Genomic DNA, 6,000 nt, shown 5'->3' with positions numbered 1-6,000 from the left:
TTTTCTTCCTGGTCTTAGAGGAAAAGCTTTGAGCTTTTTATCATTGAGTATGATGATAGCCGTGGGCTTGTCATATATGACCTTTATTATGTTGAGATACATTCCCTTTATTTTTATCCTAGTGTTTATCCCTAATAAACACTCACTTTATTGTAAATTTTTAATCATAAACAGATCTTGAAATTTGTCATGAGCTTTTTCTTCATCTATTGAAATGATCATGATTTTTATCATTCATTTTGTTGATGTGGTGTATCACGTTGTTGATTAGCAAATGTTGTACCACTCTGCATCCCTGAATAAATCCCACTTTGATCATGGTGTATGATCCTTTTATTGTACTTTTGAATTTGGTTTGCTAATATTTTGATGAGTGTTTTTTAAATTTATGTTCATCAAGGATATTGGCCAGTAATTTTCTTTTCTTGTAGTGTCCTTGTCTTGTTTATCTTCAGAGTAATGCTGACCTTGTAAAATGAATTTGGAAGTTTTCCACCCTCTTTAATTTTTTGGAAGAGTTTGAGAAGAACTGTTGTTAATTCTTCTTTAAATGTTTGATGGAATTCACCAGTGAGGCTGTCTGGTCCTAGACTTTTGTTTGTTGGGAAGTTTGATTATTGATTCATTCTCCTTATTCATTATTGGATTGTTCAGATTTTCTCTTTTTTAATACACCAGTCTTGGCAGATTATGTGTTTCTAGGAATTTATCCATTCCTTCTAAGTTATCCAGGTGTTTGGTATAAAATGTTTTTAGTAATCTCTCATGGTACTTTGTCTTTCTGTGGTATCAATTGTAATTTCTCCTTCTTCATTTCTGATTGAGTCCTCATTCCTCTTTCTATTCTTCTGAGTTAGTCTCTAGCTAAAGGTTTGTCAATTTTGTTTATCTTTTCAAAAAAGCAGCTCTTAGTTTTTATCAATCTCTTCTATTGTTTTTCTGGTTTCTATTTCATTTATTTCTGTTCTGATCTTTGTTATTGCCTTCCATCTGCTAACTTGAGCTTAATTATTTTATTCCTTTCCTAGTTTCTTGAGTTGCAAAGTTAGGTTGTTTGAGATCTTTCCATTTTCTTAATGTGCATTTGTCACTATAAATTTCCCTTTTATTACTGCTCTTGCAGCAGGTCACAGGTTTTGATATGTTGTACCTCCATTTTCATTTCTTGCAACATATTTATTGATTTCCCTTTTTATTTTTTAGTTTGATCTGTTGGATGTTCAGGAGCATGTTGTTGAATCTGCACATATTTGTGAATTTTCCAACTTTCCTCTTATTACTGATTTCTAGTTTCATACCATTGTGGCTGGAAGAGATACTTGTTATGATTGGATTTCAATCTTCTTAAATTTGTTAAAACTTGTTCTATGATGTATCAGGTGGTCTATCCTTAGGGAAGCTCTGTGTACTCTTGAGAAGAATATACATTCTGCTAGTGTTGGATCAATGTACATGTCTATTAGTTTGATTTGGCCTAACATTTGGTTCAAGTCTAACATTTCCTTTTTGATTTTTCCACCTAGATGATCTCTCCATTGTTAAAAATGGAATATATAAATCCACCACTGTTATTGTATTATTGTATCATATCTCCCCTCAGAGATCTGTTTGTATATGCTTAATACATTTAGGTACTTCAGTGTTGGGTGCATATCTATTTATGATTGTTCTAACCTCTTGATGAGTTGATCCCCTTATTATATAATGTCCACCTTTTTCTCTTGTTACCATTATTGGCTGAGAGTATTTTTTGTGATGTCAGTATAGCTTCCTACTCCTATTCTTTTTTTTGGTTTCCACTTACAGGGAGTGTTTTCTCATCCCTTCATTTGAACCTATGTGTGTCCTTTAAGCTGAGTATGAGACTCTTGTAGGCAGCAAATAGTCTTTTTTTTTTTTTTTTAATCCATTATGCCTTTCCATTAGAGAAAATTAATCCATTAATACTTGGAGTAATTATTGGTAAGTAAGGACTTATTAATGCCATATTATTCTTTTCTGGCTGTTTTGAAGTTCCTTTTTTCTTTTCTTCATTTCTTGCTGCCTTCCTTTGTAAGTTGATGATTTTCCATGCTTCCATGCTTCCATGATGAATCCAATGCTTTGATTCTTTCTTGTTTTTATCTTTATTTATTGTAAATTTTGGCTTTGTAGTTCCCATGAGGTTTATATAAAACACTTTACATATAAAGGCTATTTTATGCTATAACAATTTAACTTAAGTTGCATACAAAAACACTATCCTTTTACCCCCCTTTTTAAAATAAAATTTATTTTTTTAAATAAAACAATTTACCGTTTTTTAATAATGTATTCAACAAATTGTTGATGCTATAGTTATTCTTATGCTTTTGTGTTTTAACCTTTATTCTAGAGTTAAGTAGTTAGCACATTACCATAGGTGACAGTAGTAGGGTATTCTGAATCTATGTGTGCTTACCTTTACCAATGTGTTGTATATTTTCATATGTTTTCATGTAACTAATTAGCATCATTTTGTTTCAACTTGAGCTCATTTTAGCATTTGTTGTAATGCTGGTTTAGTGATGATGAATTGCATCAGCTTTTGTTGATTAGGAAGGCCTTTATTTTACCTTCAATTCTGAAGGAAAGCTTTGCTGGGTAAAGTATTCTTAGTTGGCAGCATTTTTTTTTTTTTTTCCTTTTAGCACTTTCAATATATAATCTCATTCTCTCCTGGCCTGTAAGGTCTCTGCTAAGAAATCCACGATGGCCTTATGGGGGTTTCTTTATATGAGAGATTTTTTTTTTCTCTTATCTCTTTAAATGTTCTCTTTGTCTTTGGTTTTAGAGTTTTGTTGTTATGTGTCTTGGAGAACGTTTTGGATTAAAATATTGAGATGACCTATTAAGAAAAGAATTGAAGGGGAGGGGATGAAGGAATGGATAAAATAGATGAAGGGGATTAAGAAGGGCAAACTTCTAGTTATAAAATAAATCATGGGAATGTACAGTATTAGGGAATATAGTCAGTAATATTGTAATTCCTTTATATGGTGACAGATGGTAACTACACTTATGGTGATCATTTCTAAATTATAGAATTGTCAAATTGCTATGTTGTACACCTGAAATGAATATAATACTGTAAATTACACTTCAACAAAAATTCATCATTATCAGTTATCCATTATCTATTAAGACACAAATCAGTTCATGTTCCTCCTCTGGTGAGAACCAGCACTCCTTTTCTCTGTCCCTTTTCTTTTTCCCCATGGCTTTTATCTCCATATTTACTTTATTCTGTGTCTCTCTCTCCCAAGTAGAAGATAAACCCCAAGAAGATAGGGACTTACTGGTTTGCTCATTGCTAGATGCCTAACTCCCAGAAATGTGCCTGGCACCATTTTTCAGAGTGGGAACTTAAAAAAATATTTGTGAATGAGTTAACAAATGAATGATTACATAAAGTCAGAGTGTGGGAAAGGTGATCTCTAAGGTCTCATTCAAATCTGCTTATCCATGATTTTGTACAGTGAATACGTTTTTCCTCTTTCTCACTAATGACTTGGAAATATGTAAAATAAAGCTTCTATGGTAAAAAACAGACAACTTCAGCTGAACTAATTAACATAATTATAATAGCTGGCTTTTTTTTTTTAAGTTCTTTTGATGTGCTTTAAATAAACTCATTTATTCCTCATAACAGCCTTGTGAGGTAGGTATTATTTTCATTCTTCAGATGGAGAAATCGAGGAAAAGAGAGAAAGTACTGGCACCTAGCCTAAGGTCCCACAACTAGTAACAAGCAGAGCCAGAAATTGAACCCAGAGCTGCAGTTCTTTATTGTATGTCATGGCCTAGGGAATATAAAAGTGAAGTTCTTTTAAAGTTAATGAAATACAGTATTTAAAACATAGCCAGTGTCTCCCTTCCATTTTAACATACTCTGCTTTAAAAATATTTTGTAATATGCATATTTGAAACATGGATATTGTAAACACTGATTCCATGTAATATAAATAATAGAAATTAAAATACAGTTTCCTTAAGTTTTTCTCTGGTTGAATTTTTTTTCTTAACTTTTTTTTTCTTTTAAAGATTTTATTTATTTATTTGAGAAAGAGAGGGAGAGCGAGCATGAGCAGGGGGAGGGGCAGAGGCAGAAGCAGACCCCCCCCACTGAGCAGGGAGCCCAACTCAGGGCTCGATCGCAGGACCCTGGGATCATCACCCGAGCTGAAGGCAGATGCTTAACCCACTGAGCCACCCAGGCGCCCCTCTTTTAACTCTTAAATTGTTTGGACTTTTTTTTAGTCTTTGTATATTTGGTATGTTAGAAACTGTCCCATCATTTTAACTATGAGTTTTCACACAGTAACTAGAGGATCATTAACTTGTATGAAAATCAATTTGAGGCTTTATGAGATCACCAGACAGGGGATTATTTCCTCATTTTGTCACTGTCTCTCTAGCTTTGAGGTTCTAGTAGTGCTTCTTCAAGAGCTTTTACACTGGTATGTAAACCCATTTTGTCAGGTGAGGTAATATGGGTTCCGGCCCTTAGGGAGAAAGGAGAGAGCCTGCAGGAGTCAGCTAGGGGAGCACTGAGGTATGCTCAGTGGACTGAGTCTTCTAGCAGTAAGCAAAGGAGTGGGAGGGAGATGAAAAACTTTGTGAGAATAGCTGTTTATTCTAGTGTGTGCTTAAAGCTTTACATTCTTCTTAACCCTCACCACATTTCTGTGAGGGATGCATTATTTTACTCATTTTTACAGATGAGGCTGATGGCACACAACTAGTGAAAATGCAAGGCTGAATCCCAAAGCAGGTGCTTTCTACTATGCTGTTACTTGTACTTCGTTGTATTCCTTAGAGCCAAATCAAGAGCTACCCATGAGGGAAGGGAAGGGTTAGGGCACCACGGACATCTTAAGTTTCAAGCAACAACACCCAGATTTCTATTAATGTGACTATTCTGTGTAAGGAATAAAAGCAAGTGCTCAGTGGATATGCCCACAAATTCTTAGTGATTTAAATCCTCTGAATTCATTCTTATGGGGTAAGGAAGAAGTAGAGTGCCTTTATGTTAACTATTTTACTCACTAAATCCCATTTCAGTTTGAATTAAGAATTGATTAGAGAGTAAAATGTCAAATTGGGTAGAGAAGTTCCTTTTGAAACATAAAAGGAAGCCCCGAAGAAAGCATATTTGTTGAGTGTATATGTGGGAAAAATAGCTGCTCCTTTCAGGAGTGTGTTGGACTAGACAAACACAGAAATTTGTGAGAAATTGCTGGGTAAGAGAGAGGGAAATGTAGGCAGGTGGCCGCCAATATAGGGAAACAAAAGTATCTTTGTTCTTTGAAACTGAAGAGTGCTGCTAACACTGAAACAATCTCTAACTGCAGTTAATTCTCTTCTAAGCGTCTTTTGTGAACTCTAACAACTAGAGCGTGTGCACCCAGTGGAGGGAGGAAGGCAGAGAGAAAGCACCCTGAGCCTCAGCGGTGAGCCCAGTGACTGGTTGGTGAGCAAGTGTCTTCACCCAGCAAGCATTCTCCCCTCACATTGACTGGAAAGAAAAGATGCTCCCCCGGCCTTCCTCCCCCCACCCCCAATCCCAATATCCTCAACTCCAGCTGCCCTCTAACCCAACAAAACCAATTTAAAATTCTCAGCAGCTTGAGGAGGTCCTTGATAAATAAGGCCTTTTCTCGCAGTCTGATTGTCACACAGCTGATGGAGTAGAGGGTCAAAGAGTCGGGAAGGGGTCAAAGCTAAGCTAGAATTACCCCAAACAGGGGGAGGGGTTATGACAAACCAACTGAAGAGCCTGAGGCAAGGAAGAAGTGCCCCAGTGAGACAGGGGAGCTGTGTGCCCGCCTGCCTGCCTGTAAAGGTTCATTCTTGGCAGTATTTCCCGAGGGGGCAAGGGGCAGGTAGAGCTGCTCTCGCATTCCAGTTCACCTGCAGGCTCCTAAGCAGCAAGTCTGCCTCCACCTTCATTTACGGCATCACCAGCCCCTGGCAGCCCAG

This window comes from Mirounga leonina, unplaced genomic scaffold (genome assembly GCF_011800145.1).
Source record: "Mirounga leonina isolate KUSES-001 unplaced genomic scaffold, KU_Mleo_1.0 Mir_357, whole genome shotgun sequence".
In the NCBI taxonomy this organism is placed as follows: domain Eukaryota; kingdom Metazoa; phylum Chordata; class Mammalia; order Carnivora; family Phocidae; genus Mirounga; species Mirounga leonina.
This window is presented reverse-complemented; position numbering follows the sequence as displayed.